Here is a 20,078-nt window from a genome sequence, read left to right as displayed (position 1 = left end):
ACATGTATATATTCCACAGTTTCTTCATCCATTCTTCAACTGAAGGGCATCTAGGTTGTTTCCAGGATCTAGCTATTACAAATAATGCTGCTATGAACATAGTTGAGCAAATGCTTCTGTAGTATGATTGGTCATCTCTTGGGTAAATTCCCAAGAGTGGAATTACTGGGTCCTGGGATAGGTTGATCCCGAATTCCCTGAGAAACCGCCACACTGCTTTCCAAAGTGGTTGCACAAGTGTGCATTCCCACCAGCAATGGATGAGTGTACCCCTTACCCCACAACCTCTCCAGCAAAGGTTATCATTGGTGTTTTGGATTTTAGCCAATCTGATAGGTGTAAGATGGTATCTAAAAGTTGTTTTGATTTGCATTTCCCTGATAGCTAAGGAGGTTGAGCATGACCTTAAGTGTCTTTTGGCCATTCAAACTTCTTCTGTTGAGAATTCTCTGTTCAGTTCAGTGCCCCATTTTTTAATTGGGTTAATTAGCATTTTAAAGTCTAGTCTCTTGAGTTCCTTATATATTGTAAAGATCAGCCCTTTGTCTGTTGCTGGGTTGGTGAAGATCTTTTCCCAGTCAGTAGGCTGCCTTTTTGTCTTAGTGACAGTGTCCTTTGCTTTACAGAAGCTACTCAGCTTCAGGAGGTCCCATTTATTCAATGTTGCCCTTAATGTCTGTGCAGCTGGGGTTATATGTAGGAAATGGTCTCCTGTGCCCATTTGTTGTAGAGTACTTCCCACTTTCTCCTCTATCAAGCTCGGTGTGTTCAGAATAATATTGAGGTCTTTAATCCATTTGGAATTGAGTTTTGCGCATGGTGATAGACACGGATCTACTTTCATTCTTCTAAACGTTGACATCAGTTATGCCAGCACCATTTGTTGAAGATCCCCTCTTTCTTCCATTGTGTACTTTTGTATCCTTTATAAAAAATCAGGTGTTCGTAGGTTTGTGGGTTAAGATCCAGGTCTTCTATTCGATTCCATTGGTCGACTTCTCTGTTTTTATGCCAATACCAAGCTGTTTTCAATACTACAGCTCTGTAATAGAGTTTGAAGTCAGGGATGGTAATGCCTCCAGAAGTACCTTTATTGTATAAGATTCTTTTGGCTATCCTGGGTTTCTTGTTTTTCTGAATAAAGTTGATTATTGTCCTCTCAATATCTGTGAAGAATTTTGATGGGATCTTGATGGGGATTGCATTGAATCTATAGATTGCTTTTGGTAGAATTGCCATTTTTACTATGTTGATCCTCCCAATCCACGAGCAAGGAAGATCCTTCCAAATTCTGGTATCCTCTTCAATTTCTTTCTTCAAAGACTTAAAGTTCTTGTCAAATAAATCCTTCACTTCCTTGGTTAGAGTTACTCCCAAATATCTTATGCTATTTGTGGCTATCGTGAAAGGTGATACTTCTCTGATTTCCCTCTCTGCTTCTTTATCCTTTGTGTATAGGAGGGCAGCTGATTTTTTGGAGTTGATCCTGTATCCTGCCACGTTACTGAAGGAGTTTTTCAGCTGTAGGAGTTCTTTGGTGAAGTTTTTGGGGTCGCTTATGTACACTATCATATCATCTGCAAATAATGAAAGTTTAACTTCTTCCTTTCCAAATCAAATCCCCTTGATTCCCTTATGTTGTCCTATTGCTATTGCTAGAACTTCAAGCACTATATTGAAGAGATAAGGAGAGAGTGGACAGCCTTGTTGTGTTCCTGAATTTAGTGGGATGGCCTTGAGTTTCTCTCCGTTCAATTTGATGTTAGCTGTCGGCTTGCTGTAAATAGCCTTTATTATATTTAGGAATGACCCTTGTATCCCTAATCTCTCCAAGACCTTTATCATAAAGGGGTGTTGAATATTGTCAAATGCTTTTTCGGCATCTAATGAGATGATCATATGGTTTTTTTTCCTTCAGTTTATTTATATGATGGTTTCCATTGATAGATTTTCGTATGTTGAACCAGTCCTGCATCTTTGGGATGAAACCTACTTGATCGTAGTGGATAATTTTTTTAATGTGTTCTTGGATTCGGTTTGCCAGTATTTTATTGAGAATTTTTGTGTCAATGTTCATGAGTGAGATTGGCCTGTAATTCTCTTTCTTGGTTGACTCTTTGTGTGGTTTAGGTATCAGGGTAACTGTAGCTTCATAGAAGGAATTTGTCAGTGACACTTGTGTTTCTATATTATGAAATACCTTAAGAAGTATAGGTATTAGGTCTTCTTGGAAGTTCTGGTAGAATTCCACATTGAAACCATCTGGTCCTGGGCTCTTTTTTGTAGGGAGGTTTTTGATAACAGTTTCTAATTCTTCGCGACTAACAGGACTATTTAGAGCATTTACCTGGTCCTGGTTTAACTTTGGTATATGGTATTTGTCTAAAAAAAAAAGTCCATTTCTTTTACATTTTCCAATTTTGTGGCATACAGGCTTTTGTAGTAAGATCTAATGATTCTCTGAATTTCTTCTGTGTCTGTGGTTATGTCCCCCTTTTCATTTCTGATCTTATTAATTTGCGTGTTCTCTCTCTGCCGTTTGATTTGTTTGGCTAAGGGTTTGTCAATCTTGTTGATTTTCTCCAAGAACCAGCTTTTTGTTTCATTGATTCTTTGGATTGTTTTCTGTGTTTCTATTTTGTTGATTTCTGCCCTCAGTTTGATTATTTCCAGTCTTCTACTCCTCCTAGGTGAGTCTGCTTCTTTTTTTTCCAGAGCTTTCAGGTGTGCTGTTAAGTCACCAATGAGTGCTTTCTCCGTTTTCTTTAAGTGGGCAGTTAGTGCTATGAACTTTCCTCCTAGCAGTGCTTTCATTGTGTCCCATAGGTTTGAGTATGTTGTGTCTTTGTTTTCATTAAAATAAAGAATGACTTTAATTTCTTTCTTTATTTCTTCCTTGACCCAGGTGTGGGTCAGTAGTTGACTGTTCAGTTTCCATGAGTTTGTAGGCTTTCTGGGGGTAGCATTGTTGTTGAATTCTAATTTTAATCCATGGTGATCCGATAAGACACAGGTGGTTACTAATATTTTTTGTAACTGTGGAAGTTTGCTTTGTTACCAAGTATATGGTCAATTTTCGAAAAGGTTCCATGAGCTTCAGAGAAGAAGGTATATTCTTTCCTATTTGGGTAGAATGTTCTATAGATGTCTGTTAAGTCCATTTGGTTCATTACCTCCATTAAGTCTTTCAATTCTCTCTTAGGTTTCTGTCTGACCTGTCCATTGGTGAGAGAGGAGTGGTGAAGTCTCCTACTATTAGTGTGTGTGGTTTGATGGCTGCCTTGAGTTCTAGAAGTGTTTCTTTTACATAAGTGGGAGCTTTTATATTAGGGGCATAGATATTCAGGATTGAGACTTCATTCTGAAGGATTTTTCCTGTTATGAGTATAAAGTGTCCCTTTCCATCTCTTCTGATTGATTTTAGTTTGAAGTCTACTTTCTTAGAAATTACTATGGCCACACCGGCTTGCTTCTTAGGTCCATTTGCTTGATATACCTTTTCCCAACCCTTTACTCTGAGTAGATGTCTGTCTTTGTGGTTGAGGTGTGTTTCTTGTAAACAGCAGAATATTGGATCCTGTTTTCATATTCAATTTCTTAGCCTGTGCCTTTTTATAGGTGAATTGAGTCCATTGATATTAAGTGATATTAATGACCAGTGGTTGTTAAATTCGGTCATTTTTTTGTAGTAGAGTTTCTGTGTTTCCCTTCTTCTAGTTGTGCTGGTGAAGGTTCGCTAGATGCCTGAGTTATTGTGGGCATTGTTGGACTCCTTGGTTTGTGATTTTCCTTCTATTACTTTCTGCAAGGCTGGATTTGTAGCTACGTATTGTTTAAATCTGTTTTTGTCCTGGAATATCTTGTTTTCTCCATTGATGGTGAATGCTAGCTTTGCCGGGTATAGTAGTCTGGCTTGCATCCATGTTCCCCTAGTGTCTGTAGCACATCTATCCAAGACCTTCTGGCTTTCATGGTTTCCAGTGGGAAGTCAGGTGTAATTCTGATAGGTTTCCCTTTATATGTTACTTGACCTTTTTCCTTTGCAGCTCTTAATATCTGTTCTTTATTCTGTATATTTTGTGTTTTGATTATTATATGGTGTTGGGATGCTTTCTTTTGATCCAGTCTATTTGGTGTTCTGTAGGTTTCTTGTAGCTTCATAGGAATATCCTTCTTTAGGTTGAGGAAATTTTCTTCTATAATTTTGTTTAATATATTTTCTGGGCCTTTGAGTTGTAATTCTTCTCCTTCTTCTACCCCAATTATTCTTAGGTTTGGTCTTTTCATGGTGTCCCAGATTTCCTGGATGTTTTGTGTTAAGAATTTATTAGATTTGTTTTGTTCTTTTATCTGTGAGTTTATTTCCTCTATAGTATCTTCAGAGTCCGAGATTCTTTCTTCCATCTCTTGTATTCAGTTGGAAATACTTGTCTCTGAAATTTCTGTTCGTTTACTCAGAATTTCCATTTCCAGTCTTCCCTCGGATTGTGTTTTCCTCATTACCTCCATTTCATTTTTCAGGTCTTGTACTGTTTCCCTTACCTGTTTGATTGCTTTTTCTTGTTTTTCTTGTTTTTCTTGGGTATCTTTGAGAGATTTATTTATTTCATCTACTTTTTTGTTTGTCATCTCCATTTCTTTATTGCAGTTTTTACCTCCTGTTTAAGGTCATCTATTATTTTCATGAAATAATACTGTTTAAGGTTGATTTCTTCTTTCTTCTGGAGTAGGTTGTTCAATTCTTGTTGTTTAGGGATGACTGGATTCTGGTGATTGGAGTTCTTTTTCTATTTGAAGACACCACTAAAGTGACTTTGACAAGTTATTTAAACCATCTTTAGCTTCTGCTTCCTTGTCTATAAAGTAGGAACAATAACAATGTCTGCCTCAAAGTGCTGTGAGTTGGTATCTGTGAAGTTCTCAGCATGGTATATGGAATTTCTGTATGGATTTCTGTCAGTGCTAGCTCTTGTGGTGCCAGGATATAAGGGTGTGATCCCTACCTTTGGGTAGTGATCTCTCTAGTCATCCTTGCCATATGATACTTACATACTGTTTGGTCTGTGAGAGAGGACCGAAGTCATGGCATTGCCCCTTCTGAGACAAGGTATAAAAGACTTCATTTCCCTACTTCCCAGCACCCCCATGCTCCCAATCTTGTTAAGCAATCCTGTCTGTTTACCCCTTCCAGGTGAATCTATGTATGTTCTTAGGGTTCACCTTGTTACCCAGCTTCTCTAAGATCATGCACTATAGGCTCAATATTCTTTGTTTTATAGCTGGTATCCACTTGTGAGTGAGTATATACCATGTTCATCTTTCTGGGTCTGGGTTACTTCACTCAGAATGGTTTTTTTCTAGTTCCATCCATTTGCATACAAATTTCAAGATGTCATTGTTTTCACTGCTAAGTATTAGTCCAATGTGTAAATGTGCTATACCACCTTTATCCATTCCTTGGTCAAGGGGCATTTAGGTTGTTTCCAGGTTCTGGTTATTACAAATAATGCTGCTATGAACATATTTCAACAAATGTCCTTGTAATAGGGTGAAAGGGGAAGAGAAGGGGAGAAGGGGGAGGAGAACTTGAGTGAACAGAATAGTTGAGATGGGGGGAGGATGAAGGTGGGAGCAAGGAAAGAGATATTTTGATTGAGGGAGCCATTATGGGGCTAGCAAGAAATCTGGCTCTAGAGCAATTCCCAGGAATCCACAAGGATGATCCCAGCTAAGACCCTAAGCAATACTGGAGAGGATGCTTGAACTGGCCTTGCCCTGTAGTCAGACTGATAAATATTTTAAATATCACCATAGAACCTTCATCCAGCAACTGATGGAAACAGAGACAGAGACCTATATCACAACTCTGGACTGAGCTCCCAAAGTCCAGTGGAAGAGTGGGAGGAGTGAGAATATGAGCAAAGAGGTCAAGGCAATGATGGGTACACCCACTGAAAGAGTTTACCTGAGCTAATGGGAGCTCACCAACTCTAGCTGAACAGGGAAGGAAACAACATAGGTCCAAACTAGTCCCTTTGAATGTTCGTGACAGTTGTATGGCTGAGGCAGACTGTGGGGCCACTGCCAGTGGCCCCAGGATTTATCCCTACTGCTTGTACTGGCTCTTTTGGAACCTATTCTCTTTGGATGTATACCATGCTCTGGTATGGGACAATTCTGTATTCTGTCAATTATATTTTTAATAAATGCCTATTGGCCAGTAGCCAGGCAGGAAAGATAGGCAGGAGATGGGGCAAGGAGAACAGGAGTATTCTGGGAAGAAGGAAGCTCTTTCCAGCAGTCATGTCCAGACCACGGAAGAAGTAAGATGTGACCCCACTGAAAAAGGCACTGAGCCATGTGGCTAACATATACTAGAATAATGGGCTGGTATACATTATAAGAGCTAATACAAAGCCTGAGCTAATGGGCCAATCAGTTTATATCTCATGTAAACTTCTGTGTGATTTTGGGGGGGCTAAATGGCTGAGGGAACTGGGCAGGACAGAAACCCCAACAAGCAGGCCAACATGTTACATTGCTCAGCCTAGATATAGTCAGGAGGGCCTTGGACCTTCCCCAAAGCAATGTGTCTTACCCTCTCTGAGGAGTGGATGGGGGTGGGGTGGTAAGTAGAGGGAATGGGAGGAAGAGAGGGAGTAGGAAATAGTATTTGTATGTATAATGAAAAAAGATAGTTTGTTTTCTTTTTAAAAAGTAAAATTAAAAAAAGAAAGACTTCATCTTTCATCCTGGGTGTCTCAGTTATCTTTAATATTTCCCATCGGTAATTACCCTTAGGGAAGGGCAGCCATATCATATCACCTTATGAAGAAAGTTACAAGATGATCACACACACACACACACACACACACAGAGAGAGAGAGAGAGAGAGAGAGAGAGAGAGAGAGAGAGAGAGAGAGAGAGAGAGAGAGAGGTAGAAATGATCTAAACTCAAATGACTGAACTTGGCAGTAGATTTGCTACCCTTCATTGCTTCACTTCAACATCATGAAAAATCTTTATCCAGAATTATTAAGCTAATCTGCTCCAGAATTCCTGACTTCCAGAAGTCATTTATGCTAACAAATATTTTAAAGTGATTTGTTATGAAACAACAGAGTATTAATATAGCCATTAAATGACATTGTTGGTTTACTTCATTATTAATCATTACTGTTTGCTCTATCCCTAGACCTTCTTTAGTAGACTTCCAAGTTGAAAATGAGCATATGCAGTAAGTATGGCTCAAAATTTAACTGAAAGGCTTAAATAAGCCTTGCTTTATTGTTATTTTACTTATTGTGCTATAATGTAGACCACTGGACTAGGAATGACAACTATGCTTACTGCACTTGATATCTGAGTGATCTTAGATAAGTCATTTCATATCCTGGAACATTCTCATATCTCCAAGAAACAAACTAATATCTTTCCTACCCAGTGAAATGAATAATTATGAAGATGAAATGAGATGATAGATGGGAAACTGGTGACAGAATAAGCAAGTCAGGACAACATCAAATTTCCTCTAACACTTGTGTTGTTCTTGTCCTTCACAGCTATGTGAACAAATATCTCCTGAAATTTTTTAAAATTATTATTATTATTATTATTAATTTCTATATGGTATGTGGAATTAGACTCTGTTGTAGTTTTGATATGATTTAATATAACACAGTTTTCCATGTAATCCTCCCCAATTTTCCAATTCTGTAACTAGCAATTATTATGTCAAAGCAAAGATTTTTTTTCCTCCTAATGTACCAAAACATTACTCTCTTCAAATATTTGTGATTTCCCCCTTCGTATTAATTCCTTTTAATTTAGGTTTGAGTATTCAACTTCTGCCACAAATGGATCAGTCCTGAAATGATGAATTCACCATTTGTGTAATTTTTTTGTGGTGCAAGTACCTGCCCATAACTTGAAATAGATAGTTTCCCTTAATTCTCTGCTTGCCACACCAAGGCCTGCTGCATGACACTGTTTCTTTTAAAGCTCACACATTTAATCCCAGCACTCAGAAGGCTGAAGCAGCTAGATCTTTGTGAGTTCAAGGCCAGCCTGGTCTACAAGAGCCAGTTCCAGAACAGCTCCAAAACTACAGAGAAGCCCAGTCTCAAAAAAACTGAAAAAGAAAGAAAAGAAGGAAGGAAGGAAGGAAGGAAGGAAGGAAGGAAGGAAGGAAGGAAGGAAAGAAGGAAAAGGAAAAGAAAGAACTATCTTCAAGGACAGATTGAAGCATCAAATTTTTCATTGCTTTTTATTAAGCTCTACATTTTTCTCCGCTCCCCTCCCTTTTAGTCACACAGTGAAGAACTATATAGCAATATAAAGGGATTAGAAATCATTTTGTGTACTGCTTTTAATTTGATTCCAGAATCTACTGTTGGGTTAAAAAAATGAAGCTCAGAATAGTGTTTACAATATTCTCTCTTTATCTAGGGTATGAGGGAAAGTAAGAATATGAATGTGGAATTATTTTTCTATTTAATAAGAATCCTGAAAAGACAAACAAAAAATTAAAAAATGGCTACCTATAAAAGGAAGGAGAGACTAGCTTAAAAATAGAGGAACATTTACTAATATAAACATAACTCTTTTGCATGTTTGTCTTTGAAGCACTGTAGCTCTCATATAAACTATCAAGAATTTACATAAAACAAAATAGCAACGCAGTCACTACAATTAAAACAAAAATTAAATAGATATACTTAATTGCATACTGAGATGAAAACCTACCTTATTCATTTAAAGAGAATCATTTCAGCCAGGTGGTGGTGGCACATGCCTTTAATCCCAGCACTTGGGAGGCAGAAGCAGGTGGATCTCTGTGAGTATGAAGCCAGCATAATCTACAGGACATCCAGGACTGTTACACAGAGAAATCCTGTCTCAAAAACAGAAACAAAAACAACAACAAAAAAACAACTGAAAGAGAGAGAGATTGATGTGGGATTCCCCTCTCCATGCTGTGAATATACTTTACCATCAGTTAACTGGTTAATAAAGAAGTTGCTTTGGCCTATGGTAGGGCAGAATAAAGTCAGATGGGAATTCTGAACTGAGATATATATATAGAGAGAGAAAGTAGAGTCAGGAAGAAGCCATGTAGCTGCCCAAAAAGCAGGAGGTAACAAACCACAAGTGTTGTGATAAAATATAACATAATAGAAATGGGTTAATTTAAGATCTAAGAGTTATCTAGAAATATACCTGTGACATCGGTCAAACAATGTTATAATAGTTAATATAGGTTCTGTGTGATTATTTGGGTCTTGGCAGCTGGGAAAGAAATTTTACAGAGAATTATTTCAAGTGATTTTAAAACATAATTTGTTTATAAATCCTTTAATGTATATACTTCAGGGACAAAAGCAGTTGTAAATATATTTTTGATATAGTTTCAGTAACCATATTCCCTGTAGTAATATTGATAATATTATGAAACTCTAGGTCTTAGTTCAGATAGCTATAAGAAAATATCAGAAACAGGTAATTATAAAGACCAGACATTTATTACTAAGAGTTTTGTTCTGGGAGCATTGTTACTAACATCAGTTCTGGGGACAGATGGCAATGAGGATGTTAACATGACCTAGGTTTTGGTGAAGGGTCACTTATGTGTTGTAGACAAAACTATTTGCTATGGTATTCCTAGCAGATAGAGCTTTATCTATCCATTTATCTGATTTATTATAAGTGAGATCATCCTGTTTCTCTTCCATTTTCCTTCCTTCTTTCCTTCCTTCCTTTCTTTTTTATTTCTTTTTTGTTTTTTTTTTCAAGACAGGGTTTCTCTGTGTAACAGCCATGGATATCGTGGAACTAGCTCTGTAGAACAGGCTGGCCTCCAGGCCTCCAACTCACAGAGATCCATCTGCTTCTGCCTCCCAAGTGCTGGGATTAAAGGCCTGTGCCACCACCACCCAGGGAGCTCATCCCATTTTCACAACTTCACGGGTGTGATCTAATTTTCTACCAAAGCCATCTTGATGGAAATTGGTATTTCAACATATGGGCTTCACAGAATATAATTTGTCAGTCATAATACTATAATAAATGTTTTAGGATAAAGTAAGCAAATAATTTTATTACTTTTATTAGAAACCAAAGTTTTGAGTATATAAAATTTTTCCAGTCAGGCCTCACTCAGAATCTATAGCCTTAGCTCGAAGGACAGGACATTTGTTACTAGATGGTGTCTGTTAGACATGACAGGGATGCTGTACCCACTAGATCTTAACAATATGGTTGATTAAACAAGACCTTCATAATGATAACACCACTCCACATGACAATATGAATCACAAAATTTTGCAAGGCTCCACCCCTAAATAAAGAACTACAGGCAATAATGGCTCCTATGAGAGTGAGAATCAGTGTTCTCCAGGAATGAGGCCTAATATCAAGTACTCAGCCATAAACACGTGCACATAAGAACAACATTAAATGGACTCAGTAAGTAGTGTGCGTGTGTGTGTTGTGTAAAACAATAATAATGAATTTGAGAGAGTGTTGAGAGCATGGGTGGACTTAGAGAAGAAGATGGAGGGTGGAGATGATGTAAGTACAGTACTCGTATGAAATTCTAAAAAGAAATTTAAAAAAGATACCTCTACCCTTGCCAGGTTATCATGAAGCTCTCCAAACTCAACCATCCTGGCAGCACCAGAGGAGGCTTCTATGCTCAGCAGTGATCTCATCCCATGCTACATCACTGTCTACTGATGTGGGAGGGTCTTCTGTTTTAATAAGGAAACTGCCTTGGCCAGCCCTTAGGTGGGTGGAGTACACAGAACAGGAAGAAGGAAGTGAGGTAGATGGCTCAGTCAGATGACACACCTCTCCTCTCTGAGATAGACCGCCTTGCCTCTCCTCAGAGACTGCCAGAGATGCCATGCTTCTCCTCAGGGAGCGAGATGCGATGAAGCCAGCCACCAGGACAGACATGCTGAATCTTTCCTGGTAAGACACCATTCGTGGTGTTACACAGATTATTAGATATGGGTTAAAACAAGATGTGAGTAAGAGGCTGAAATTAATGGGTCAGGCAGTATTTAAAAGAATACAGTTTGTGTGTTGTTATTTCTGGGGCTAAGCTAGCCGGTGGCCGGGACCCGGGTAGGATGAAAAGCAGGCCTGCCCGCAGCCCCTCACTATAGTCTACACAACCATGTGTACACTTGGACTCCCACATGAAAACCAGAAGAGACAGGCAAAACATTCTTTACCCCTGAAACAAAAGAACTGTTGTCTCGGAATCCTATATCCATAGGAAGCATGCTTCAGCTTTGAAGAGAAAATCAAGATATTTTCACTTGAAGGAAAATTAGTATTTAAATTAAAGATTTTTTAAGATTTATTTTCTTTTTAGTTACCTTTGTGTGGGTATATGTGTGTGTTCATGCAGGTGCCTGTGGAGCCTAAAAGGTGTCTGATTTCCTGGAACTGGAATCATAGGTGGTTGTGAGCTGCCGAGTGTCAGTGCTGGAAACCAAACTTGGGCGCTCTGCAAAAGCAGTGCACACTCTTGAATCTCCAGACCCTTGAACTTCAAATTGAAGGTATCAGAACTACCATAAAAGAATGACCTTAAAAAGTTCTTGAAATGGAAAAGGAAATGACAAGGGAGAAATATCTTGGAAAATCAACAAAGAAACCACAAATGGGAAAGTGTGGATAAATAAAAGAAAATTTTCTTATTCCTTTTAATTTTTAGATATGTGTATCATGTGATGGAAATTTTATAGCTGCATAATAGAACTTTAAATATGCATAAAATTATAACATTTGCATACCAGAGTAAGGAAATGAACCAGCAAGAGGGATGGGGGACAACAGAAGATATTGGGGGTTAAATATTACCAAATTACATAATATACACATATGAAAACATCATAATGAAGGCAAATCAACACATCAGCAATAATACAAAGACAATTATGTCATAAATTAAGGAGGACCTAGGGACAAAAGGGGAGAAAAATTATCTACAGTTCACCTGAACTGATTAAAATGTGGCATGTGATCATAAAATTTATAATCAATTTTATGGTCTATAAAGTTACATTTAACATTGAATTCACAAATACAGGAACAATACTTATATTTAAACAAATTATGCTATGTATTTATAGCATGGTATTCTCTATGTTGCATGATTTGATTGGCTGAAACATTTTAGGATTCTTCAATTTATTTCTGAAACAGGTGTTGGTTTGTAATTATCCTTTCTTTATAATTTCTGCTATAAATTTTTAAGCAAAGTTTTTCTATTAATTCTATTTATTGTTATTGTTCTATCAAATGGAATTTGCATTAATCAGAGTTCTCTAAAGAAACATAATCTGTGTATGGAGATTTATTAGGCTTATTTATAGAATGTGGTCCAGGTAGTCCAAAAAAATCATTGTCTAGAGTGCAAAGGTCAGGAACCCATAATTGTTCAGTTCAGGAGACTGATGTCTCAGCAGTACACATACAGCACAGAAATTCTGGATGATTCCTAAAGTGCTGGTGGTCTTCAGTTTATGTTAGAACTCCATAAAAGCAAGTTCTAACACCAGTGGAAAAATGGCTCATCAATAGGGTGGATGAATTTGCCAATGATTGTGAAGGCAAGCAGATCAAAAATGAAAGCTTCCTTCTTCCATGTCCTTTTATATAGACTGCGCCAGAGGTATGGTTCAGATTTAGGGTGGGTTTTCTAGCTTCAAATAATTTGATTAAGAAAATCCCTCACAACAATGCTCAGAGTCTTGGATTTTAGTGGATTCCAGATGTTGTCAAGTTGACAACCAAGAATAGCCACCTCAGGGTTAAAAATACTTAAGATCATTGTGAAAACTGAATGAAATATCCATACCATTTAGCATGGTTCCTATCACATTATAAAGATATTAATAAATTGTGGTTGTTATTTCAAATGGATTTTTTAAATCTTTGCAAATGGCAAGCAATTGTTCAGTATAAAGGCTTATTCATCTAGATATAATTGTTCCAGTTATTAAAATATGGGCTTTTGTCTTTAAATACTTTCTCTGAGATTTGGCTTCAAAATATAGGACTGAACCTTGGCCAAACATATTTTCATCATGTTGACAGTTCTCTGCTGCTTTCCCATTCCTAATCTTGTGGCAAGAGTTTTAATAATGCTTTTATATTTCCTTAATACTGAATAGGATTCTTCACTAGTATTCTAATTTTATACTGTTGTTTAACATAAATTATATTTTTAAATTATTTTTTCTGCTTTCTACAAAAATTTAAAGTTATTGGAAAAAGTTCTTTGTAATATCCCATTATATTTTCTAATATAGAGAGTGCATATAGTGATTACCTATTCTTTTATTCATGAAATAGACAATTTTCTCTTTATTTACTTGGTAAGTCATGCTGGCGTTTTATCTATATTCATTTTCTTGCTTTATGAATGAACATATTCTTATTTATTATTCCTCTTTTGCAAACCTATATAAGGTTATTTGATATACATCACATATATATGTACTCATATATATGTTTTAGAGATGATAGATAGATAGATAGATAGATAGATAGATAGATAGATAGATAGATAGATGATAGACAGCATCTCATAAATACTGCTTTGACAGTGTTCCATAAATATTAATCAAAACATCTTTTAAATGTAGTTATAATTTAGAAAGTAACATTACACAGTTTTGATGAATTTTAACAAATTGCCGCAAGTGTCATCCAAACCACTATAAAACCAGAATAAGATAATTGTGGTGATGCATACCTGTGATGCCAGCACTCAGGAATATGCTACAGGAGGATGAAACGTTTAAGGCTAGACTGGGCTACTTAGCAAGACAGTATGTATCAAGAAAATTTCATAGCCTGCTACAGTCATCAATGAGTTTCCCTCAACTTCTGCTACAGTTATAGTCTACTTTTAGCCAGATGAAATCAAAATCCTAAACCATACTCAATTATGTAAATATGTCATAAGTTTCTTATGCATGACACCTTATTGAGACAGGGTCACAGACATGAACCACCATGCTTGGCTGAATTATACTTTTGATAGATATTTAAATTGTTATTCATGTTCAGTTATTCTGAACAATGACTTAATGATTGCTCTGAGGATGTCTTGAGGTTTTTTGCCTCCGTGTAGTAATTAACTAAGAGTGGATTGGTAAATGACACATTAGGTATTTGTGATGGTCAATTTTATATGACAATTTAACTAGATTACAAGTTGACCATATATTTGTCTAGACATTGTTTCTAGTTATTTATGGGGACATATATGAATTAGACCAGCATTTGAGTCAATAGTTTGAGCAGGTATCACCATTAGTTGGACTGAGCCCCATACCATCTGCTAAGGACACAAATGGAAGGAAAACATAGAGGAAGGGTTAATTCCCTCCTCTCTCCTCTTGACTTAAGACATTTGTCATCTCTTACTCTTCATGGGAGCTCTTGGATTTTAGATCTTTAGAATATTGAAACTGCATCAGCAGACCACATTCCTTTGCCCATTTCTATGAGTGTCAGGCCTCCAGTCTGAGATGAAATTTACATCAGCAACTTGGCTGGTTATCCAGCCTGCAGATGGCATACTGTAGGACTTCTGAACCTTGTACAACACATGAACTAGTTCTCATAAAGAATCATCCCCCTGCTTATTTACAAATATGTCCTATTGGTTCTTTTCCCCTGGGGAATGCTAACATATGTCTAAAGTTGTAAGAAATAAAAAAGAAAAGAAAAGTTATTTCAACCATGTTTCACCAGCAACATATAAGATACAGTTTCTCTACAATCTCAGGAAATTTTGGCACTGACAATCTTTTTAGCAATACCTGTATTGTTGTATGAAAAAACCTATAATTATGGCTTTAACTCAAAGGCTGATATTATTGAACAACCTTATGGACCCTTTACATTGCCTGCAAGCCACCCATAGGCCAGTTATTTGGTTGCTGTTCGTAGGTTATGAAGACAAAATCTTACTATAGAGCCCAGACCAGCCTTGAAGTCATTAAGTTCTTGAGATAAACACCTTTGTATATGATATATTTTGTAGTATACTTCCTGGATTCAGTTTAGTAATATTTTATTACAGATTACTTTGTATCATGTTCACGATGAATGTTGGTTTGAAATTTATAACTCTTATAATGCTCTTGCCAAATTAAAGTTTGATGCATAATGTGAGGCCAAACACAAATAAAACAGTTTCTGTACAGAAATAGAGAAAACATACTAAAATAGCAACATTATTCTTTGGAATTTTGTATTGCACATAAAACATATTAATAATGATGTTAAAGATTCATAAATAATACTATAAACTTACAAAGTAAAAAAATGTTGTAGATGTTCATATTGATACAATAATAATGACAGTTCAGTTTTAATGGTATTGCTATGTAATAAAGTGTAACTTCAAACTTAACCTTTCTGCCTCTGTTTCTTAAACACAGGAATTAAAGGTATGCATCACAATGCCTGCTTCTCTCTCTTCTTTCAGTTATGAGCTTTTAAAGTTACTTTTCTAAAAAATCATTTATTGCATTACCAACATGTATACTTTTGGCAACCACATTACCTTTTTGATAATTAAAATATGTTTTATTAACTCTTTCTTCTCCCTTTATTGAAAATAGAAGTATCATACAATATTATATATTCTGATTATAGTTTCCCTTCCCTCTAGTCCTCCCAGGTTCTCCCCACCTCTGCTCTCATCTGGATCCACTCTCTTTCTATATCTAATTAGAAAAGAACAGGCTTCTAAGAGATAACAACCAAACATGACACAATAATATATAATAAGATAAAACAAAAAATCTTTGCATCAAAGTTGGACAAGGTAAACCAATAGAAGGAAAAGTACCCAAGAGCAGGCAAAAGAATCAGAGAATGATTTGTTCATACACTCAAGAGTCCCATAAAATACTAAAATGAGAGTTCCATCTGGACTGCCTTCCCTAGTGTTTTCAGGTGTCCTGCTCCTGTACTAAGGCCATCCACCCAAAGGGGTCAGACTCTGGCCTCTAGGCAGGTCTGAGAATTCCTGCAAGGGAGTGCGGGCTTCTTCAGATTGTGCCGCAAGGAATAGGTCCTGCTCTGGCTCTGGGGAGATCCAACCAGATTCAGTCACAGCAAAGATTGGTCTAGGACACCAAGCGCCTCCCGGCTCCATTTGAAGGAAGAGATGGGCAGGTGCCAATGCAAGAACTCCTCCAAAAACATGAAAGGCAACATGACATCACCAGAATCCAGACATCCCGAAAGTACAAGAATTGAACACCCTACCCAGAAGATATAGAAGAAACCGACCTTAAACAGTACTTTATGAAAATAATAGAGGACCTTAAACAGGAGGTAAAAAAACTGCCATAAAGAAATGGAGATGACAAACAAAAAGGTAGATGAAATAAGTAAATCTCTCAAAGATACCCAAGAAAAACAAGAAAAAGCAATCAAACAGGTAAGGGAAACAGTACAAGACCTGATAAATGAAATGGAGGTAATGAAGAAAACACAATCTGAGGGAAGACTGGAAATGGAAACTCTGAGTAAATGAACAGAAACTTCAGAGACAAGTATTTCCAACTGAATACAAGAGATGGAAGAAAGAATCTCAGACTCTGAAGATACTATAGAGGAAATAAATTCACAGATTAAAGAACTAAACAAATCTAACAAATTCTTAACACAAAACATCCAGGAAATCTGGGACACCATGAAAAGACCAAACCTAAGAATAATTGCGGTAGAAGAAGGAGAAGAATTACAACTCAAAGGCCCAGAAAACATATTCAACAAAATTATAGAAGAAAACTTCCCCAACCTAAAGAAGGATGTTCCTATGAAGCTACAAGAAGCCTACAGAATACCAAATAGCCAGGATCAAAAGAAAGCATCCCCACGCCATATAATAATCAAAACACAAACATACAGAATAAATAACAGATATTAAGAGCTACAAAGGAAAGAGGTCAAGTAACATATAAAGGGAAACCTATCAGAATTACACCTGATTTTTCAATGAAAACCATAAAAGCCAGAAGAGTTTGGATAGATGTGCTACAGACACTAAGGGAACATGGATGCAAGCCTAGACTACTATACCCAGCAAAGCTTGCATTCACCATCAATGGAGAAAACAAGATATTCCAGGACAAAAACAGATTTAAACAATACGTAGCCACAAATCCAGCCTTGCAGAAAGTAATAGAAGGAAAATCACAAACCAAGGAGTCCAACAATGCCCACAATAACTCAGGCATCTAGCGAACCTTCACCAGCACAACTAGAAGAAGGGAAACACAGAAACTCTACTACAAAAAAATGACCGAATTTAACAACCACTGGTCATTAATATCACTTAATATCAATGGACTCAATTCACCTATAAAAAGGCACAGGCTTAGAGATTGGATATGAAAACAGGATCCAATATTCTGCTGTTTACAAGAAACGCACTTCAACAACAAAGACAGACACCTACTCATAGTAAAGGGTTGGGAAAAGTTTTATCATGCAAATGGACCTAAGAAACAAGCTGGTGTGGCCATACTAATTTCTAACAAAGTTGACTTCAAACTAAAATCAATCAGAAGAGATGGAAAGGGACACTTTATACTCATAACAGGAAAAATCATTCACAATGAAGTCTCAATCCTGAATATCTATGCCCCTAATATAAAAGCTCCCACTTATGTAAAAGAAACACTTCTAGAACTCAAGACAGCCATCAAACCACACACACTAATAGTTGAAGACTTCACCACTCCTCTCTCACCAATGGACAGGTCAATCAGACAGAAACCTAACAGAGAATTGAAAGACTTAATGGAGGTAATGAACCAAATGGACTTAACAGACATCTATAGAATATTCCACCCAAATAGGAAAGAATATACCTTCTTCTCTGTGGCTCATGGAACCTTTCCGAAAATTGACCATATACTTGGTAACAATGCAAGCTTCCACAGTTACAAAAAAATATTCGTAACCACCTGTGTCTTATCAGATCACCATGGATTAAAATTAGAAATCAACAACAATGCTACACCCAGAAATCCCACAAACTCATGGAAACTGAACAGTCAACTACTGAACCACACCTGGGTCAAGGAAGAAATAAAGAAAGAAATTAAAGACTTTCTTGAAAGATACAACATACTCAAACCTATGGGACACAATGAAAGCAATGCTAAGAGGTAAGTTCATAGCACTAACTGCCCACTTAAAGAAAACGGAGAAAGCACTCATTGGTGACTTAACAGCACACCTGAAAGCTCTGGAAAAAAAAGAAGCAGACTCACCTAGGAGAAGTAGAAGACTGGAAATAATCAAACTGAGGGCTGAAATCAACAAAATAGAAACACAGAAAACAATCCAAAGAATCAATGAAACAAAAAGCTGGTTCTTGGAGAAAATCAATAAGATTAACAAACCCTTAGCCAAACAAATCAAACGGCAGAGAGAGAACACACAAATTAATAAGATCAGAAATGAAAAGGGGGACATAACCACAGACACAGAGGAAATTCAGAGAATCATTAGATCTTACTACAAAAGCCTGTATGCCACAAAATTGGAAAATGTAAAAGAAATGGACTTTTTTTAGACAAATACCATATACCAAAGTTAAACCAGGACCAGGTAAATGCTCTAAATAGTCCTGTTAGTTGCAAAGAATTAGAAACTGTTATCAGAAACCTCCCTACCAAAAAGAGCCCAGGACCAGATGGTTTCAATGCGGAATTCTACCAGAATTTCCAAGAAGACCTAATACCTATACTCCTTAAGGTATTTCATAATATAGAAACACAAGAATCACTGCCAAATTCCTTCTATGAAGCTACAGTTACCCTGATACCTAAACCACACAAAGACTCAACCAAGAAAGAGAATTACAGGCCAATCTCACTCATGAACATTGACACAAAAATTCTCAATAAAATACTGGCAAACCGAATCCAAGAACACATTAGAAAAATTATCCACTACAATCAAGTAGGCTTCATCCCAGAGATGCAGGGCTGGTTCAACATACGAAAATCTATCAATGTAATCCATCATATAAATAAACTGAAGGAAAAAAAACCATATGGTCATCTCATTAGATGCCGAAAAAGCATTTGACAAAATTGAGCACCCTTTTATGACAAAGGTCTTGGAGAGATTAGGGATACAAGGGTCATTCCTAAATATAATAAAAGCTATTTACAGCAAGCCGACAGCTAACATCAAATTAAACGGAGAGAAACTCAAGGCTATCCCACTAAATTCAGGAAAATGACAAGGCTGCCCACTCTCTCCTTATCTCTTCAATATAGTGCTTGAAGTTCTAGCAATAGCAATAAGACAACATAAAGGAATCAAAGGGATTCGATTTGGAAAGGAAGAAGTTAAACTTTCATTACTTGCAGATGATATGATAGTGTACATAAGCGACCCCAAAAACTCCACCAAAGAACTCCTACAGCTGATAAACTCCTTCGGTAACGTGGCAGGATACAAGATCAACTCCAAAAAATCAGCTGCCCTCCTATACACAAAGGATAAAGAAGCAGAGAGGGAAATCAGAGAAGTATCACCTTTCACAATAGCCACAAATAGCATAAGATATTTGGGAGTAACTCTAACCAAGGAAGTGAAGGATTTATTTGACAAGAACTTTAAGTCTTTGAAGAAAGAAATTGAAGAGGATACCAGAATTTGGAAGGATCTTCCTTGCTCGTGGATTGGGAGGATCAACATAGTAAAAATGGCAATTCTACCAAAAGCAATCTATAGATTCAATGAAATCCCCATCAAGGTCCCATCAAAATTCTTCACGTATCTTGTGAGGACAATAATCAACTTTATATGGAAGATCAAGAAACCCAGGATAGCTAAAAGAATCTTATACAATAAAGGTACTTCTGGAGGCATTACCATCCCTGACTTCAAACTCTATTACAGAGCTGCAGTATTGGAAACAGCTTGGTATTGGCATAAAAACAGAGAAGTCGACCAATGGAATCGTATAGAAGACCCAGATCTTAAATCAGAAACCTATGAACACCTGATTT

This window comes from Arvicola amphibius, chromosome X (genome assembly GCF_903992535.2).
Source record: "Arvicola amphibius chromosome X, mArvAmp1.2, whole genome shotgun sequence".
NCBI lineage: Eukaryota > Metazoa > Chordata > Mammalia > Rodentia > Cricetidae > Arvicola > Arvicola amphibius.
Note: the sequence above shows the minus strand (reverse complement) of the source record.